Below are 21,790 nucleotides of genomic sequence, written 5' to 3'. Positions count from 1 at the left end.
CTCTTTTCTATACGTGTTGTGATTAAGGACAAACTTTTGCACAATGACTCAATTCAGCAGCTACCCTTCTGTAGAATTTTATAGATTGGTGGAACTTACAGATTTTTTAAAAGTTTAATACTGGAGAGGAAGGACTTTGGAAGTTATATAGCTGAACTTTGTCACGTTACAGATAAGGGAAAACGATGCTGAGGGCAAATAAAAAATACTCTAATTTGCCTTATTTGCAGCAGAATCAAGCCTGGACTTGAGGTCTCTTGGTTCCTGGACCAGTGTTCTTTCCCCCATATTATGCTGTCTCCTCTGCATGTGAATTGCTCACTAAAGATGGAAATGACTGGAGTTACAAATTTTTAATAAAAAAGAGGTGTTTCTTCCTAACTCCTGCATCATTGTCTTCGTATATCTTGGTCTAAAACATATGAGACCCTTTTCAGTCCATCACTCAAAATGCCTGTGCCCCAAGCACTCATCAGACATTTGGATTCCGAGCAAGGGCTGCCTGTATCAAAACAGTTGTTACTGACTTGATCGAATAAGGTAGTTGTCTCCAAAAAGATGGGCATGAATAGGTAGCAATTCTTGATAAACCTATCATTGAATTATGAAAAAAATTCAGGATTTAAGGACAATACAATAAAAATATCTGACAGCCAATTTAGTTCAATTAATTTTTCCATTTTAAGTTGGACTTTTCTATTTTTTCTTCCTTCTAGATTTATGGTCACTGTTAGAGAGACAGTGATTTGTCCTCACAGACATTCCATTCTAGTGGAGGACACAGCCTTTGAATGATAAAACATATATTTCACATATCAGTGAGTTCTGTGTGGAAAATAAAACAGTAACAGGCCAGAGAATGCCTGGAGCGGGGAAGGGGTTGGCTGGCTCAGGTAGACTGGTTAGGAAAGGTCTCTGAGGATGTGGCATTTGAGCAAGAAACAGATGAAGAGAAGGAACTGCCAGGTAAAGATCTGAGGGAGGAGCACTTCTGTCAAAAGGACGTGTGTTCAAAGGTCCTGAGGTGGGAATGGGCTTGGTAGTAGCAGAAGTGAAGTGAGGAAATGGGAAGAGAGTGGGAACTGAGATCATAGGAATTGTCAGGGGCCAGCATGGGGTTAAGGATTCAGATTATATGCCACATATAACGGGAAGTCCACTGGAAGGTTTTAAGCTAAAAGGACAAGAGTAGACAGAGGGGACTAATAGAGAGATTATTGCAGTAGTGTAAATGAAAGAAAATGATGACAGACTAGGGAAGTTGAAGTGGAAATTAAAGTGATGAAAAGTGTCAGCGTTGGAGTACATCTTAAAGATTCAACCAACAGGATCTGCTGAAAGAATGAATGTAAGAAAAAATACGAAAGTGTTGCAGACAGACTTTGAGGCGGCCCCATGACCACTTCCTCCTGGACTTCATGCCGTTGTAATCCCCTCCGTTTAAGTGTGGGTGGGACCTGTGACTAACTTCTAACCATTAAAACATGGCAAAGGTGATGGGATGCCACTTATGATTACATTACACTGGAGTCCATCTGGCCGAGCTCTGTCTCTTTCTATGTTGCTAGCTTTGAAAAAGCAAGCTGCCATGTTACCAGAGGGCCCATGGAGAGGATCATGTGGTAAAGAGCAGTGGATGGCTTCTTGGAGCTGGCAGCGGCCTCCAGCTGAGAGCTAGCAAGAAGCCAGGGCCCTTAGTCCTACAACTACAGAAGCTGAAGGCTTCCAAAACCCCATGAGCTTGGAAATGGATCACCAGCTTCCAGATAGGAATAGAGCCCTTGACAACACTCTGATTGCGGTCTTGCAGGGCCTTGTAGAGCCTTGACTCTTGACCGATGGAAAGTATGAGATACTAAATGTGTGTTGTTTTAAGCTGCTAAATTTGTGGTATTTGTTACACATCAATGGAAATGTAATACACCTGGGATGTTTATTGTACTGTACTAGCCTCAGTGTCTATTGTACTGTACTAGCCTCAGTGCCATGAAGTGTTTGAACAATAGGAAAGCCATGATCTTAAAACGCAGCGCACTTATTTTAAAGATTAGGGAGACAGAGTCACAGAGAATGAGGGCCCTGCCTGAATCCACATGTCTCACTAGCAATTAGAACTTCCCTCCTTCTCTCCCAACTATTGCTCTTCCCGCTGCACTGTGCTGCCTTCTAAACATTACACACCATCTCTTTGTTTTTTTCTGTTAGTCTATATGAAGCATATCCTCTGACTTTATTCTGGCTTTGTGAGGTACAGAATTTTTCTAGTTTCGATCCATGAAGTGTGAGTGAGAGCCTCTACCTTAGGTTCAGAAAAAAGACAAGTCTTTCTTTACCTCATAGGAGGTCTTTGCTATGTGCAATTCATCTGAATTCTTAACCTGCCATCATGAAAATGAACTGGTATGGAGAACTCTTTAGAGTCCTGCAAACGTGGCTCATTTTAAAACTTCCTGTCCAAGCAAGGCAACTCCGCTCTCCCCACAAATGCCTGGGAGCCTCCAGAAACCTTCACCCTGTTCCTGTGGGCTGTCCTGGGGAACACGGCCACAGTAAGGGTCACTGACAGGCCAAGTGGGTGAAGTCCTAAAAAAAACCAAGAAAATAGAAAAAAATTTTAATGAAACAGAATTGAATGTAAACTGTAATTGATTTCTCTTCATTCCATATTTATGATATTGGTCATTGTTAGAGAGATGGTGGTTTGTCCTCATGGAGAGTACATTTTAGTGAAGGCACAGACTTTGAACAGTAAAACACATATTTCACATATCAGTAAGTTCTGTGCAGAGAATAAAGCAGAGTAACAGGCCAGAGAATGCCTGGAGTGGGCAAGGGGTTGGCTGGCTCAGGTAGATTGGTTAGGAAAAGTCTCTGAGGATGTGGCATTTGAGCAAGAAATGGATGAAGAGAAGGAACTGCCAGGTAAAGATCTGAGGGAGGAGCATTTCTGTCAAAAGGACATATGTGCAAAGGTCCTGAGGTAGGAATATTAAAAAAGAGAAATAAAGTAAAATAAGTAAAATTTTAAAAGAAAGAGAAAAAAGAATAAACAAATAAATAAGTAAATAAATAAACAAACTGTATGACAACAATGCAACCTAAAATGTCATTGACCCTGGTGCCCATGATTAGAAGAAGCATATGGAGCTTGAAAAGCCCTGGGAAACAGATATTTTTCATTAGCTGAATAGCTTCTGTCAAACATCCTACACTGCTTTCTATGTCCACTGTCAGACACAGGAGAGAGAAGAACTGGAGTTTTGGCTAAAACTGCTTTGGAAGTTGCTCTTCCTTTATGTCATTCATGAAGCAGTGAAAGGATGTAACAAACAACCTCATCATATCAGTAAACTTGAATACTTTCTTGGCAATCATCCTCCTAATTCTCACATATTTTACTGCCCTTTGTCCCATGTGGTGTTCCTTACTTGGCCTAGTACTCAGTTATTACAGTCGCTGAATGATGGGCATGCATTCTGAGAAATATGTTGTGAAACAGTTTCGACCTTGTACAAATACAGCATGTACTTACATAAACCAAGATTGTATAGCCTGCTATACACCTAGGATACATGGTATAGCCTATTTATCCTAAGCTATAAGTCTGCATAGCATGTTACTGAACAAAACAACACAGGATTAAATCAAGCATGAGAAAGGGATGAAATCAAGAGATGTGGTAACAAGATGTATGAGTCTGCTGCCAGCATAACATGACACATTGTTTTACAACAAACGTTTTTTAATAAATAGAAAGAGTACGGTTTAAAATAAGGAGAAAAGGTATGGCATAGTAAGTACATAAACCAGTAACATAGTCGTTTATTATCATTTTCAAATATTATGTGCTGTGCATAATTGTTTGTACTATACTCGTAAGACCAGCAGTGAAGTAGGTGTGTTTATACCACTATCGCCAAAACACATAACATATTGTGCTAAGATGTTACAATAGCTATGATGTCACTAGACTACAGGTATTTTTCAGCTCCATTATAATCTCCTCGGATCACGGCTGTGCATATGGTCCGTTGTTGACTGAAATGTTATCACACAGTGCGTGACTATATTTTTGTTCTATTAATACTTGGATAAGAAAACAGTATTCTTCTCTTTTGGATGTGAACCAAAGTATAATTTACATCAGGGCTGGCTGAAAAACAGGCAACAAACCAACATCTCTGTGCACTGGACAACCAAATATTTTTTTCTAGATTACAGTAATTCGGGAGTAACTCAGGGTGAAATGAGGCTTGTAAATAATTATGGTTTAAGTTAGAAAGCTGTATTTTGGACTCCTATTCAGGTGCTTGATATAAGCAAATACTAGTAATCATATTTCATGTGGAAATGTTTCACTTGTCCTAAGTACATATGAATGTTTACAGCAATTCTGAGAATAATTTGAGGTTGTTAAACTTTCCTTATTCCTTTGTCTGGGAAGATCCCTCCCTTCCCACCATCCTGCAAAAATACTTTCTTCACTTGCCAGAATCTTGAATTTTAAAAAAGTAGATCTTTTATTGTATGCTCATTTATTGCTTAACTAAAATTAAATAATACAGGAAACATAGCAAATGAAGCTTTGTCAGCTGTGTATACATGAAAGTGAGTGTCTCTCGCGTTTCCTGGGGCAGGTGTTGCTGCCCAGGGGAGAGAGGCTGGTTCAGAAGTGGAAGCCACAAGGAAGTACCTGGAGGGCATATGTGCTGCTAGGGATCCACTTAGGGGAGGTCAGGCAAAGGTAAGGGGAGCTTTGGCAAAGGTAAAGAGCGCTCTGAAGACCAACTCAGCCCACCTGGTGATCGGCCTGGCCAGCAGCAGCTTGCTGTGATCTCAGCCTGGCTCCTCTCCCGATCCTGGAAGGAGCTGGGAGATGTCTGAACAAGCTCAAAAACCTAAGTAACAATTATGATGTGGCAACCAAGAGCCACACCTCTTATACACTGTTTAATAACAAAAATATTATTCTGTGTATTCTCATACATCGAAAGCTTTTAAAAGCACCTGTGTTTTCAGGTTCCTTAAACGTGTCCTGTAGTACCACCTTTTTGTCTGAGGGTACTGGTGATATGAGCATTTTGTTGTATATAGGCAATGTATAAATGTAGCTGTATTTTCTGAATTTCTATATTTCTGAACAAATTTAATTTTCAGCTTGGACACTTTATACTGTATTTGGTAACACTCATGATTGAAATGGCCAATTAGTTCAATCAACCAAGTGATTAATTTAGTAAAATATTATTTCAATTTGTGTGTTTTTATTGTTTCTTAAAAACAAATATAAACAAAATTAACCAAAACCAAAACAAAATCCCAAATACTAAGCCTGTAAGTTAGCTCTCTCAAAAAGAGTGGAGGCATTGCAAAACAGATTATTGGCAACATCAACGTAAATTTTGGTGAATCTGCCAAGAGCCGAAGGAATCTTTATTATGATTAACTTGACTGTAAGGATTGGTTCTTATGATATATGTTTATAAAAATTTCTCTATAATGCAAAATAACTTGTAGATTGTGAGAGTTAAAATGACATGATATATTTGTCCAAACCTATAGAATGTACAAAATCAGCAGTGAATCCTTATATAAATTATAGACTCTGGGTGATATTGACTGTAACAAATGTACCAGTCTAGTGGTGGATATTGATAATGAGGGAGACTATGAATATATAAAAACAAAGAGTATATAAGAAACCTCTGTACCTTCTGCTCAATTTTGTTGTAAACCATAAACTGTTCTAAGAAGTAAGGTGGATTAAAAGAAAAGAAGCTTGATTTAAAAGTGTGGATTTGTCACAAGTGATTGTGTATGAAAGATTAACATCTGATTAAACTGCAATAAAGCAAAAAATTTTTATTGCAGCCGACCAGGAGAAAAAATACATTTAGCTAAACTCTGTAGGTATCAAAGTTGCATTTATTAATTTAGTAGGTTCTCTGACATTTATATTAAAATCAATTTTACTTTATGGACCAAATTACCAATGCAAGGAGAGAGTGAGAGAGACATGTATATGCGCATGCACAGATATGTGTATAAATGCACATTGTAGCTTCAACTCTTGGCCAGCTCTTCCTGGCCTCCCACACACCTGTCAGCCAGAGCCAGGTAGAAAACAGAAGAGCCATTGCTTCTATCAGGGGGAACAGAAGAGTCTCCTTGCCACTGGCTATTTGTCAAAAGCTTTGCCAATTTCACACTAGAACGAGCCATATTTTAAAATTTATTGAATTCATTCGGGTGACATCGGTTAACAAAACCATATAGGTTTCAAGTGCGCAACTCTATAAACACATTATCTGCACCTTGCACCATGTGTTTTGAGTTTATTTTTGTATATGGTATAAGGAGGTAATCTAGTTTCATTTTTTGGCATATATCTGATCAATTTTCCCAACACTATTTATTGAATAAACTCTTTACCCCACTGTATTTCTTGCTTTCTTTATCAAATATTAATTGACCATAAAGGTGTGGGTTTATTTCTGGACTCTCTATTCTGTTCCATTGATCTATATGCCTGTTTTTAATGCCAGTATCATGCTGTTTTGATTACTATGGACTTGTAGTATAGTTTGATAACAGGTAGTGTGATACCTCCAACTTTGTTCTTATTTCTCAAGGTTGCTGATGCAGTTTAGGGTGTTTTGTGGTTCCATATAAGTTTTTGGAATATTTGTTCTAGTTCTTTGAGCTATGCCATTGGTATGTTCTGAATTTTTAATGTTTTTTTAGAGAGAGAGAGGCTAAGGAAGGGAGAAGAAACTGAAGAGACACATCAGTGTGAGAGAAATATCAGTCAGTTGCCTCTCTTATGCTCCCCTCTGCATCCCTGACTGGGACCAAACCTGCAACCTAGGCAAGTGCCTTGACTTGGAGTCGAACCAGCAACCCTCTGCTCTGCAGGATGACACCCAACCAACTGAGCCGCACTGGTCAGGGCTGCCATTGGTATTTTAATAGGAATTTTACTGAATCTATACATTGCCTTGGGTAGTATGGACATTTTAATGATGTTAATTCTTGCAGAGAAATTTTGAAAGAAACAAATTATGATTTCTTGGTTTTGTTACAAATAAAGTGCATGCGGTGGTAGTTAAATTTGGGAGTCAGGGGCTTTGAGAATGAGATGTTATGTGTGTGAGAGGCCCTTGCTCTCAGGTCGTGCGATGTTTGTGGCCTAGGATTGAATGTATAACAGACGCCAGCAAATACAGATGATCTTCAGACGCTTAAAGATATTTTAAAATTAAAATAAGTTAGTTTTTGACCCTAGGATACTACTGAGAATTATAAATACAAACAGATCCCAAGACAAATGTGGTTTAGCCATAAATAAAGCAGTTCTGAAGCTACAAAGGAACAATGGAACCAATTCATTCATTTATTCATACAATCTATGTACATCCTATAGGTTAAAATTTTAATACATAAATAATTAAAATGAAATGCATAGCTATTTGTTTAATTTGTTTTAGATTCTCAGTTAACTCAGTAATATTAGGCATCTTTTCTGTGAGAACCCTTTTAGAAGCATGGTTTTATTTATTAAAAATAATTTCATATATCATTTTATAGTACTATTCTGCACAGGGGATTTATGATAACTTTTTAATCTCTTATCTCTGTTTCAAACTATTCCAAATATTTAAACTATATAGTTATATTAGAGGCCATTATGCACCAGCTTATTTTTCTTATGTAAATTATCTTAGTATGTAACCCATACAAGAATAACTTATTGAGATTACAAAGGCCACATGGACAAAACCAAAGGGGTGCATCTAGGGTGGGAAGTGGGGATGGCTGGGGTGGGGGGAGTGGTGTCGGGAAAATGGAGACAACTGGACTTGAACAACAATAAAAAATAGTTAAAAAAGACTTTAATTCGCTTGGAAAAACTGAGACCCGTACATATTTTTTTGTCTTGATCCCTTAGCACAAAGTGTCCATAATTATTACTTTTGCAGAGTAAAGCATACTTTCAAAAGTCTGATAATGTACAAATTGGCAAAATTCCAAAATTACCTACTTAGAGGTTGTTTCAGAGAATAAAAATCAATCTTTTCCTCTATCGCCAATTTTCCAGTGTTCTTACACTCTAAATAAATAACTATATTGATCATCCTGACCTTTGAATAAATATGGAGACCTCTCAGTTTAACAAGAAAACCTGGGTTTTAGGAGCATCTTTTAATGAATTTGCCCAGATGAGCAAAGGTATTTGAATCTAATAAACAATTAGTTTAAATGCCTCCTCCTGCATTGGAGAGGATTTTTGTTTTGTTATTTAGATTTATTTTTTAATCAGCAGCTTCATCCTGGTCTGATTAGGATTAGAGTTCTGATCTAACTGCTTTGACCTTAAGGCTGTTTAATCTTATAATTATGATGCCCATATCTATGCAGGAGCTAGGAGTTCATTATTGTATTTACTTTTAGAATATATATATGTGTAATAATCAGGTTTGTGAAGAGTGCAATGAATCATTGGTTACTGGTAGCTTCATTTTTTAATAAATAATAATTTATCACGATTAAATGGGGTTTGGATGTTTTTGTTTCCATAGTTAAAAAGCACAATAAAGAAAGAAAAACAATGAACATAAAATAAACTTTAATAAATATAAGTCACTCAAACAGCTTTTTTTTTTTTTTTTTTTTGGGGAACTTTTTCCTTTTCCGGGGTTGGCTCGGTGCTCCACCCGGTGGCCCCGGGAATCAACGCTTTTAAAATATAGTTTTATGTGAAATTAAAAATTGCGAAATGCTCCATTATTTATATTTGCCTAGAATTTTTCCAAAATAGCAAAATAAATCAGTTATTTTGTGATATTGTAGGTATTACTGAGAAAGTATTAATATTTGGTAGCATTACATATATAAATGAAATCTTAGCCTTAAATAAAACTGTAAGCAAAGTTGGTATCCATAGGGGATTTTGATAAAGTACAGGATACTTGTGCATTGAATCTGGGTAAGTTTAATCCTTTATGTTTTCCTCCTTTAAAAAGCTAAGAAGCACTGGCTGGTGTAGCTCAGTGGATTGAGTGTGGGCCTGAGAACCAAATGATTGCTAGTTTGGTTCCCAGTCAGGGCACATGCCTGGGTTGCAGGCCAGGTCCCCAGTGAGAGTGGTATGTGAGAGGCAACCAACCACACATTGATGTTTTTCTCTCTTTCTTTCTCCTTCCCTTTTCCTCTCTCTAAAAATAAATAAGCAAAATATTCTTTTTTAAAAAGCCAAGAAAAAAAGAAGCAATAATTAGAGGACATGAAGCATCTATCTTCCCCCCTGAATTTGTAGCAAAATAAATACATTTTAACTCAGCAAAGTACATTTCAGTCAATGAGTAATGAGCAACATAATAAAATACGTATTTCATTTGTAAATAAAAAATTACAGATGGTCTGTATTTTGGAATAATTTATACTTCGGGGAGACTTTGTTAATTTTGATGTATAAGAAGAGGGAGAAAAGAGAAAAGGAGAGGAGAGGAAGGACTGATCTTAAATTTTGTCAACCGTACAATGTTCTGCTCTTTTTACAACTATTGTGAAATAAAGATCTATGTTTAGTTGTGTTTAAATCTCCAACAAAAGTCCCTTCCACCTTTTCAGTTTTGTGTTAAATACATACCTGGGAAAACAATATAATACACTTCTATATAAAGGGTCTGGTTAGACATAACCATTTCTTGAATCTTCTATCAGCTCCTGCCTTCTTTAGTTTTCTCCTAGCATATGCCCTCTTCAGCAGTGAAGACAGGTTTGCACTGGTTGTGAAACTGGTCCTGTGTGCTGTGGTAGCAAATGGTCCTCAGAGGGATGTCTGGAAATGCCTGAAGTACCAGTAGCCAAGACTGTCCTGGATTTGAACAGCAGAGGTGGAAGGGGTCCTTGAGCATGACCTTGAGCGTGCCCTGAGAATGCCCTGCTGGCTTCTCAGCTGCTAGAAGAACTGAATGAGTTTCAGTGACTCCAGAGGACTCAAATTTCTTTCCTTGAGTGTAGCTGTCTCCTGTGCATTCTGAGCCACTTAAATGCTAGAATTGACTTAGGTCGTTAGGGATAGAATGGCCCAGAGATTGTGTCTCTGGATAATGGCAAATGATATTTTCAGGTTTAATTGAATGTGGATACAATGAACTGAGTTAAAGTCCTATTGCCCTATTTAGTAGTGAGTCTAAGGACCTTGTACATCATTCCACTTTAAATGCATTATTCTGTTTTCAAATGTTAAATTATTAACAAATGAAATATGCTATCTCTCTTTTAAATTTTTTCTTTCTTTTCATTAAAATAAATGTTTCTCTACTTTTGAGCCAGTTGCTTCTAAGCCAGTTGATTCTTGCCACCTGGTATGCTCTCCAGGTTGGCTTTCTCTCATAAATTTATTTTATGTTTACTTCTGACTTTGAGGACCACAGGTTTTTAGAAAACTCCTTTGACCCTTTTCTATGTGATGGCTAATCCAGTCATTGCCTTTAACTTCCTTGTCTTCCAGATTCCAATTCCCGAATGTTAGACTGGAAGAGACTATAGGAATGGATGCTTCTCAACTTTCACGTTCCCTGAGACCCTAATTTATTCCTAGGGATGAATTAAGTCTCTTAAATTTCCATCCATAGACTTCCTGATAGACTGAGAGAAACAGCTACCAACAACCATCCCAAGGTAGTAATCCTTAGCATTCATCAACTTTTCATACCATGTGCTGATATTATTCTATATCCATAGCCCAATAGAAATGGTTTTTTTAAAAGATATTTGGAATAAATTGGTGGCTGCCAGAGGCAGGAGTTGCCAGGTGGGTAAAGTGGGCAAAGGGAATCAAATGATACTAATTTTCAATTATAAAATAAGTAAGTCATGGGATGTAATGTACAGCATGGTGACTATAGTTAATACTGTGTTGCATATTTAAAAGTTGCTAGGAGTAAATCTTAAGAGTTTCATCATAAGAACAGGAAATTCTGTAACTATAAGGTGATGTATGTTAACTAGACTTATATGATAATCATTTCACAATCTATACAAATATCAAATCATTATGTTGTACACCTGAAACTAATTTAATGATGTTTGCCAATTATATCTCAATAAGAACACATTGGATTTAGAGAAAAATAGTGTCCAAAAAAAGGTATTTGGGTTATCTTTACCCCACCTTTCTTCTATTAGCAGATATAATTAAGTGATGATTGTATGGTTGCACATGTCTCTGGAATACTCATATGTCATGGACTTCCATTCTAATATGGATGTGTCATGCTGAACATCTATAATAATTCAAATAAAATAATGAAGCTGTACCATGAATTTCAGACTCCTAAAATGCAGAAGCTGCCTGTTTTTTAGTTCCTGGGCTTTTGCTCACCTTTTTCACGCTCTCTCTCTCATGATGGGGGTGCCCAGCATCTTCACGTGGTCTAACAGAGATGATTTCTTCCAATCCCACTTGCTATTGGTTTCTTTCTTCCATGTTTGTTAAGAAGGTTAATTAAATTTTTTACTCTAAATAGTGGTAATTAAAGTCTTTTTCCCTCAGTTTGTGCTAAGATGCAAATAAACTATCTTGAGGAAGCAGTTAAACAAGAAAATAATATGAGGATGTGGAAAAAAATTGTACTGTTACTAATATTAGTAACAGCATTTATTCATATTGTTTAGCCAAAAATTTACTATATTTGAATATTCTTCATGTTTGACAGAAAATTATGCAAGTACATATCTTTTTCTCAATATCGAATTTCTTCCAATGAAACTAGCCAATGAATAAACTTGATACTGTGCCTGTTTAGACAGGGCTCACTTATTCCAGTTAGAAGGCAAATCCAGTGGACAATTTCTTTTGTTTTCACTAAGCAAACTGAATTCTTCCCTTTACCTTTGTTCCTCAGAGAGTGTGTCCTTTGAGTTCAGAAAGGACGACAATCCCCGTTGTTTATTTCTTAGATACTCAACCTCATTCATTTTGAAGATAAGGGTTAGCCAGCCACCCCTGGAATCTCTGCTGTAATGATATGGTGCTGCTTCGGCACAGGTCCCCTTCTGACTTCGTGCTTTTTGGTTGTTTATAAAGAATTCTGATGGACTGAAGAAACTGGAGTGTGAAAAATAGGCTAAAATAGCCCCTCCTCATACTTTAAATTCTGTAAGCATCTTTATTTAGGCAATGTCTAAGTATTATTTCTTTTAAGAGAGAAAGACAACAACTTTGCACAATGTCAAATAACCTTGTCAGACAATAAATATTAAATGATGAAGCTGATTTTTGACAGTTTTAACACTGATTACTTATTCGTGAATTCTAAAAATATTTATTGAATCTTTTCCATGTGCCCATACTGTCCCAATTTGAAGATTGAAGTACTTCTATAATTGTTATTTTTATAGACTAGTGATTGTAGTCCCCAGTGTAGTCACATTTATTAAGGATCCAAAGCAGGGAAGACATCGGGATTGTTCAGTAGCTCTCACTGTCTTTCTTGTCTGTTAAACCCGCAAATCGATTGGGTTCAAGAGGGTCCGAGGGAAAGTCCACCTTGCCACAACCTTTCTTTTCCAGTAATGTGAGAGATTAATACTCCATACCATGAGTTTGCCGTAGTGGATGAAGCCTCATGGGGGTAGGGATCTTGTCTGTTCTGTTCCCTTCTGTATTGCTGCACCATGGCTAGTGCCTGCAGTATGGGCTGCGTAAATGAGTGTGGACAGGAGCAAAGATGTGCCCCCCTCTCCAGCTCCGCTCAGAATCTGTGGACAGCAACTCTCTCCTCCCTTCCCACCTTGGCATAAGCACCAGTCCCCTTCTTTATTCTCCCAACTCTTTGCATGCCTTAAGGTTTATGGGGTAAAAACTACTCTTTATACAGAAATGGGTAAGCCATGCTTCACATTTTTCTTGAGTTTATGCCTCTTGTTTCATTGCTATTTTGATTAATTTATGTTTATTTCTTTAACATTGATAATGTAACAGAATACTTGAGGTCCCATTCCATAACACTGACTCCCCAAAAAATCTCCTTCTGACTAGAGTAACATAATGTAAATAAGACTTGTATGTTAAAGATAAAAGCTGATTATAGGAAGTTGTTCAATGCCTAAACTTTGTTGCTGTTTATTTCCGGTTTATCTATTAAAGATCTGGAGAATTATAAAAGGAAGCAGGCATCTCATGTTTAACTTTTAGTCACAAATTTTGAGAAATTAACAGTGATTCCTGGGAATTCATAAAGGCTCGTACTGCACTGTGGGATAAAGCTTAATTACTTGCAATCTGAATATGTAATATAATCTGCCAAAAAATTTCACCCTTACAAAACTGACATCTTGGGCATACAGTACTGTAGTTGACCTTTGAACAGTATAGGGGTTAGAGGTGTTGATTCCTGATGCAGTTGAAAATCCACATATAACTTCTGACTCCACATAAACTTAATGAATAGTCTACTGTTGACCAGAAGCCTTATCAATAGCATAGTCATTGAACATATATTTTGCATGTTATGTGTATTATATACTGTATTCTAACAATAAAATAGGCTAGAGAAAAGAAAATGTTATTTAAAAATCATAACGAGAGAAAGTACATTTACAGTATTTATTGAAAAAATCTGTACATCAGTGGACCTGTGCAGTTCAAACCTGCCTTGTTCAAGAGTCAACTGTACTTCTGAACCAGTTTGTGTGATACTGTGAGCACAAAATTGTACATAATCTGTACACACTAAATATCCAAGAGGTTTCATACCATCTACATGCTGTGAATGCTAGGCAGGTAGTAACTTGGAGACTCATTCTCCCGTCTTTGATCTGAGAAGATAGAATAGATTTTGTTTGCAATTCTTTACTGTTATCTTAGTTCTCAGGAGAGAAGAGTCACCGAGACTGTGCAGGCACTGCCTAGCGTGGTGATAAGATTGATAAGATCGGCGAGGCTGTCTTTGTCAAACCAGGTACGAGAAGGTGGAGTACCTTAGGGGATTACTACGGGTCAAGAGTTTGCTTTCTTAGCTCTCAGGTGTAGAAAATCAGTAAAGTGCTCCACCAGATATCTACATCTCTATATCCCTGTCTATAAAATGGGCATAATAATCATACTTACTGCATAAGGTTTATTGTGAGAATTAGACGAATCCACTTATGTAAAGTACTTAGAGGTAAGTCAGGCACATAGTAAGTGCTCTGTGTTAGCTATTATTTTTTAAGTTGTTATAACTAGATCATATTTGCTAAACTCAGGGGATACTGGTTTATTCCACTTTTTTAATTTGCAGAGAGTCATATTCCTTTCCAGGAAAAAGAACGCTCTGTATTATTATTCCCTTTGGTGTCACAGAGCACCATGTGTCAGCACCATGTGATCTGCGATACTAAATTAATAAATGCCAGATTACTTGCTGAGAATTAAATGAAAAAAAAAGTGATTTGGATGGGTTTAAAGGATTTTTCAGGTAAGTGTGGCAAAGCCAAATAATTCCTTTATTTATTATTGTGATCTTTCTAGGGCTACCTGGTAGGTAGTTTTCTTTGAAGGGTGCTGACAACTTCTTTCTCTCTCTCTCTCTCCCCACCTCCCTCTTCTTCCTCCCCCTCCTCCCCTTCTTCCCCGCCTCCTCCTTTCTTCTTTTTTTCTTCCCCCTCCCTTCTTCCGTTCCTCCCTGTCTCTCCCCCTCTCTCTTTCTCATTTGCTGTCTTTAGCAGGAACCAACACTTTTCAAGGAGGCTTTTCATCTTCTTAGAGAGCCTTCCCAAGTCCTGAGACAGCTCAAGTTATTTCTTGACTTTGACTACCTTGGAACCTCTCTAGCCCCTTGCCAAACAAACACACATTGTTCTATGTTATCTCTAGATCTCTAACTAACCCGAAAAGCAGAAGAAAAAAAACTGTGAAATTTTCCCTTTTAACTTTATTAAGAAGGAAAGAAAAATCTTCAAAATAATTACTCTTCAACCACTTGTATTTTTTTCAATTATTGAAGAGAAATCATGCCACTTTCATTTTGGACATAAGGGCTTCAAAGCAGTCTTCACATATGAAAAGGGTGAATATGGAAAGGTTATATGTCTAGTTAAAATGCTGAAATGTAGTTCAATTATTGGACATAATAACTTTTTCCTTAACCGCTTGTGTATACTTTATATCAATGCCACAAAATGCTCTTTCTGCCTTATGTGACTTTGATATTAAGCATACAAAACCATTAAAAAGAATATTTATTATAAAGTATTACCCAGAAGGAGGGTGTAGAAATGATATAAGCTTTTTCCTTCAGCAGTCACAATCACTTGGACTGCTTGTTCCTGAAAATAATTAACTCTTGGGAGAATTCAAATGTTATTTGTTTATAATGAGGGAAACTTAATTAACTATAGTATTGGTTTGCTGCAGTAGCTGGAACTAGCATGAACTGGATGGCTTAGAACAGCAGAAATGTATCGTCTCAGTTCTGGAGGCTAGATGTCCAAAATCAAATGGTTCTTCCCAAAGGCTCTGAGCGAGAATTCATTCTACGCCTCTATCGCAGCTTCTGGTGGTTTGTTAGCGAATGTGTTCCTTGGCTTGTAGATCTCTGTCTTGATCTTTACATGGCATTCTTTGTGTGTTTGTGTCTAGTCCAAATGTACCCGTTTTATGAAGATAACAGTCATAGTAGATTAAGGACCCACTCTCCTCCAGTAGAGTAGGTCCTCGTCGTAACTAAATACATGTGCAATGACCCTGCTCCAAACTAAGTCACATTCTGAGGTCCTGGGGTTTCAAAATATGAATTTTGAATACAACTCAACCCATAACAATTTCAATCCCAAATTTTACTTTTAAATGTTCATGAGTAATGCAACCTGTCCCTTTGGTTTATGTCTTACTTTAAAAAATACATGAAGAAAAAAATAGGCGGCCAAAAATGAACACATGAACCCACTGGTCAACTAAACAAATTACTTCCAGTCAGGGATTTTAATGCTCAGTTGACAAGATGATCATCATAGACTTCATTTTGCCCTGACTGGCGTGGCTCAGTTGGTTGGAGCATTCCCTGTACACCAAAAGGCTGCAGGTTCATTCCTGGTCAGGGCACAGGCCTAGGCTGCCGGTTTAGTCTATGATTAGGGCACATACAGGAGGCAACTTATTGATGTTCCTCTGTTACATGGATGTTTCTTTCTCTCTCCCTTACTTCTCTCTCACCAAAACTTAGGGTAGACAAAACCAGCAGAGAGCCGGTCTCCAAGCTCTTCACTGATATCTACATTTCCTGAATCTGTGTTTTGATTTTATAAAATGAACCCATTATCATTTCCTAGCTGGAAAAATATAATCCATTTGTAGACCCTCATTATTTTATTTGCTTTAAAAATTCATTTTTCAATCTTCTCTTATATAATATGCTATATAAATATATATAAAGGTAGTCTTCATCTCTCAAGCAAAGGTTCTGAAATGATATTCTCTTATATCTAACACTCAATAAATTGTAGTGTGGAAAACAACTTCTAAAAGAGAAAGAGTAAGATGAAAGAGAAAAATCAAATTTGAGAATACTCAGCTTTTATATAATTCCCTACTAGGAAATTTTAAGGGTGCCACCCATCCTGTATGCTGTGGAATTGTTCCAATCTTACCAGGAAAATCTTACATCCTGTAAACTTCACTTTCATATCTGAATAAATGCTTAATATTTACTGGAGCAGCAAAATAAGTTATTGGTTGATGATGATTCATTACATTACCACCTCATTTTTGCTTGGCACATACTCTAAAAAGTATAGAAAACCTATCCATGAATAACTGAAGGTGTTTTACTGATTGCTTTTTACAACATATAACATCTCAAAATAAATTAACTTTAATTTTAATGTATTGTCTATTTTCTAAGGGTAGGATGAGCCCTGACCAGTGTGGCTCATTTGGTTGAGTGTCATCCTGCAAAGTGAACGGTTGACGGTTCAACTCCCGGGAGACTGGGTTGCTCCCGAGAGAGGCAACCAATGGATGTTTCTCTCTCACATTGCTGTTTCTTTCCTTCTCTTTCTCTCTCCCTTCCCCTATCTCTAAATTAAATACATTAAATTAAATTAAATTAAATTTTGAAAAGGTAGGATGAGATAGATGAGTGCTTTGGTTTGATAGCCAGGTTTACTCTGATATATGTCTGTCTTTAATAAAATGCAAATACAGCTATATCTGCGGGTTGGTTGTGATGGGAAATGGACAAACTATTTTCCTCCATTTATCCAAACTATAATCTTTAGTACTCATTTAAAAATTACTAGGAACAGATGCTTTATTTTCTGGAGGAGACATCTTATTCTGAGATGATTTTTAGTAGTTTTGATATTTGATGTCTATCACCTAAAATAACTTTGTGACATCATTTGTATTAATAATAGCAATATGAAGAACTTCAGAAAGCAATAAAACCACATTAAGTAATAAATACTATATGGGTTACTAGTTCCTAAAATCCTATACTTTTTGGTTCTAGTTTTTGAGCTAGGAGCAATGTGACCCAGTTTTGCCTGATGAATTATAAAGGGGAATCTCCTAGGGATCTCCTTGGGAATATTTTCTTCCCTGATAAGAAACAAGGTACTGAAAGAAGCCCTCTTCCCTGTACCACAGGCCTGGAGTTGAACATGATTGTTGGGAAGACGTGATACTTGGGACTCCTGCAACAGTCTTGCAAAACAGAAAAGTTCAAGAGACTCTAGGTGACTGAACCTGATCATAGGGACACTCAGCCAACACTCCTGCTACTTCCATTCTCCAAACTATTGGGAACAATAAACCTCCTTTGTTTAAGCCACTATGGGGTTAAGAATTCTGCCTTCCAACTGAGAGCATTCCTAACTGGTATGTATACCCAGGCATTTGTAACATATAGTACATTACTAAAGAGTAAACATGGGTTGATTGTCAATGGCAATTATTTGCTCATTCAATTATTTAGTCTGTGAACAAACATTTCTGAAACAACCGCAATGTGATGAGCACTATACTAGACACCAGAAACAATGTTAAGCAAGACAGATACATTTTCCTGCAGTTTGGGTGAACCAGTCTGAGTTATTCAGCTCAGTGGTTAACTTAGAACCTCCCCTTCTACCCCCCCCCCTTTTAAGAAAGGTGGTTTATATGCATTTCCAACTCACTTTTTGTTTGTGAAATTATCCAGGAGGCTTGACCAGTCATTACTACTCATCTCTTTAAAATATTAGAAGAAATAGTGGTCCATAACTTTTTAAAGATTGCTAAGTTTTAAACTAAGACTTTAATTTATAAACATGCAGACTTAAAGAAAGAATAATTGAAGACAGTGAAATAAGAAAGGATGAAAATCAAGTGAGCATGAACTTAACTTTGAATGAGGGTCATTTATTTATATTGATTTTAGAGAGAGAGAGGAAGGAAGAGAAAGAGAGAAAGAGAGAGAGATCAATTTGTTGTCCTACTTATTTATTCACTTATTTGTTGCTTCTTGTATGTGCCCTGCCCAGTGATTAAACCCCCAACCCTGGCATACTGGGATGATGCCCTAACCAACTGAGCTACCTAGCCAGGGCTAAACTGAGGTTCTTAAATTAGGATTCTTTTTTGAAAGTTTGAAAGTGAATTTTTAATGCAAATGAAATACTGAGTGTAAACGAATGGATTATTTTTTCACATAGGAAATGATGATGGGTTCGTGCTACAAAACCAAAACACAGATTCAGGAAATGTAGATATCAGCAAAAAGATAGCTCTACAACTAGTTCTAAGATGTCTACCCTAAATTTTGGTGAAGGAATCAACATTTGAGACTCACCATATACTAGATACTATATCTGTGGCTCTACATTTATTATGCAATGATACACTTCTATCTCTATTTTGCCAAAAGAACACTGAAGTTCAGAGAGTTAGGTGATCTTATCACACAGTTAATAAGAAGGGCCATCTTGTTTGAACTTGGGTTCATCTAGTGTCACATAGCACATCCCTGATACCACTTCCTAAAGACAAAGAGACAAACCACCATCATCTTCTACGAATTATCCTTTTGTCCCTAAATCAGAGTCTGAATCTCAACATTATGCTCTGTTAGGTTAGTTCAACCTGGCATTTACAGTCTTTCTTGTTCTTGGGAATAGTTTAAAAATTAGTGTCTGATTTCTTAAAAGCAGAGCCAGCAAATAAAATTTAAGTTCAAAGAATTTAGACTAAATATCTGAGGGCTTTTCTTTCCCCTCTTAATTTCAAAACAAATGGATTCCAGTAGAGAACCTTCCTTTCCCTTGAAGGGATGGCAATTATTCAAAGATAACTCGAACAATTCTTCACACCCAGAGTAAACCTAGGTATTTACCAGAGAAATACTTTGACCAGTAATCCTTATTAACACCCCTGGTTTATAATAGTTCCCTACCCTTATGCTGGTTGAGCCAAAAGTTGACAAATATCATTGGACTTTTAGGTTTAGTTGTGTAAGCTGATTGTCTTTCTACAGACATATTTGGCAGAGATCTGAACATATCTTGAACTGGAACTATCAAAACAACTGGGAGTTATTTTGAGCTTTTCCTCTATGAAGACAATAGCTAGTTATTGACCAAAATGTATGGTATAGGGCACCTCTGAGACATTTATATACTGTACCATGGGGCCTTTATATACTGCTCAGGTTTTCAAAGCAGTTTGGAACAAGTGGCATCGGCGAGCCAATTGGTCTATGAACTATATGAACTGCAGAAATCAGAGGAGTGGTTATATACTTTTATTCTAAAAAATGTCAACAGTTTGAAGGAGAAAATCAGATCAGATTTTTCCAGGGGCCAGATAGCACAATCAAATAAAGATAAATAAAAGTTTAATGCAATTAAAGTGACTTTACAGAGAAATTATTTCCTAAATATTTAATCACCAGCTCAGTTTAAACTCACAGTAGGCAAATAAACACACTTTGCTTGTTATAATTACTGTCTGAGCTTATCAACTGCTTACAAAATGAGACTTCTTTTTTTTTTCAATAGATGAAAGTGATGCCTATGACACAAATATGTACCTTTCTTAAACCATTTTATCCTTAGCGTTCACCTTTACCTTAGGTGGTTCACCCTATGAAGAATTAACACACAATTAATCATTCTACATCAGTCCACATTTACCTTAAAGGGCAATAGAGTGCACACGCAAAGGAAAAAACAAATTAGGCGTGTGTAAAGTAATTGGTACTATGAAGAAACAACTAAGCTCTTTTAATGATACCCTTTTCCCTCATAAATTGATAATTGTAGTGTAGGTGTTTTTCATTTGCAGTTTTAAATTAGTCAAAACATTAATGTTTTCTAATGTGACTTCCTAGGAGTGCATTATTGTGTTGTTCAAAGGATGGGTCATCTTAATGCTGATGAAAACACAAAGTAGATTATACAAAAAGTACATACCTCGTGACCACAAGACATGGATTGTTAAGCTTGCCACAGTGCAGTGATTGGCCATCCCTGTGAGAAGGAAAAGGGTGGGGATGGAAAAGGGGAAACTTGCAGTCATTACTGATGGAGGATTCAGATAAACCCCAAAAAACAGTCCTCGAGGAAGCTAAAGCCAGCTTAAGCTGGACTTCCAAAATCAAAGCAAACCTAAAAGTTCAAGGATACATACTTTGAGATTGATGGCCTTGAAAGAGCTTTTGCCAATAAGTTCTGGCAGCACATTTTATGTATTTTTTTGCATCTCTGTAGGTATATATTGAAAATCAATCCTCACATGTAAATTAGATGTTCTTCAGAAAGCAAAAACCTCAAATATCCATTGTTATATTTTAGATAACAGATGAACTAAATAATTCAAAAAGCAATTAAGTGCAGAAACACCAAAATGGTTACCAAACCAAGGTCCTTTACTTGGTGATATTAGTCTTCAGAATGTGAGTATTTGGATTCAGTAGATAAATAAAGTAGTCTGTAAATAATCAAGGATCATATGTTGCCTTAAGGAATACTTCAAAATTACCCAGAGGTATAATAATGGGATGAATTCAAGTGCAAAATCAAAGATAAAAAACACCCATTTTCTTCTTAGATAAAATAATATCCATATATATATGATAGAAAGATTTATTGATATTTCTTTTAAAGCTATTTTTGCAACTCAGATTTTTAAAAATTTGATTAGTAGTTTATGGATGATTGTCCTTGAGGAGAATTTGCAGTTGGCCCTGTTCGAAGGTTGAAGTGGCATGTACTGAGACATGAAAGCCTTCTTGTGGTTGAAGACATTAAACCTAAAGAAAGTTTAATTCTTTTGTTTCTGGATATACAAGTAACACATTCTCATTGTATAGAAAATTATTGAGAGGAAAATTTAAAAAAATCACTAAAGCTAACTACTGTTATTGAACCACAGACAATTTGGGTGAATTTGTTCTCAGAGATCAATTAAACCCTTCATTTACCAATGAGAGAACCGACCTTCACTAGAGGTAAAGCAAGTTGTGTGAGAACACAAAAATACTTAAAGATGGAACTCTGTCCCTTGATTTCTAATCGAAAGCTTGTTTCAGGTGTACCCTGCTGACCACTCTCTCTCTGTCTCCCTGCTGTTTTGTTCACTTTTATCTTGAGCCCCTTAACTTGTTCTTAACCCAGGCCCTTTTCCAAACCTTTCATCACCAACTCCCACCCCTGGAAACCCTTCCTACTTCCAGAGGGACAGCCCCCATGCTGCACGTGTGTGTGTATGAGAGAGAGAGAGAGAGCACACATAATAGGCAGTGGACCTCTGGGAGTGATCTGA

This window comes from Artibeus jamaicensis, unplaced genomic scaffold (genome assembly GCF_021234435.1).
Source record: "Artibeus jamaicensis isolate MK-2021 breed Jamaican fruit bat unplaced genomic scaffold, CSHL_Jam_final contig_391, whole genome shotgun sequence".
In the NCBI taxonomy this organism is placed as follows: domain Eukaryota; kingdom Metazoa; phylum Chordata; class Mammalia; order Chiroptera; family Phyllostomidae; genus Artibeus; species Artibeus jamaicensis.
Note: the sequence above shows the minus strand (reverse complement) of the source record.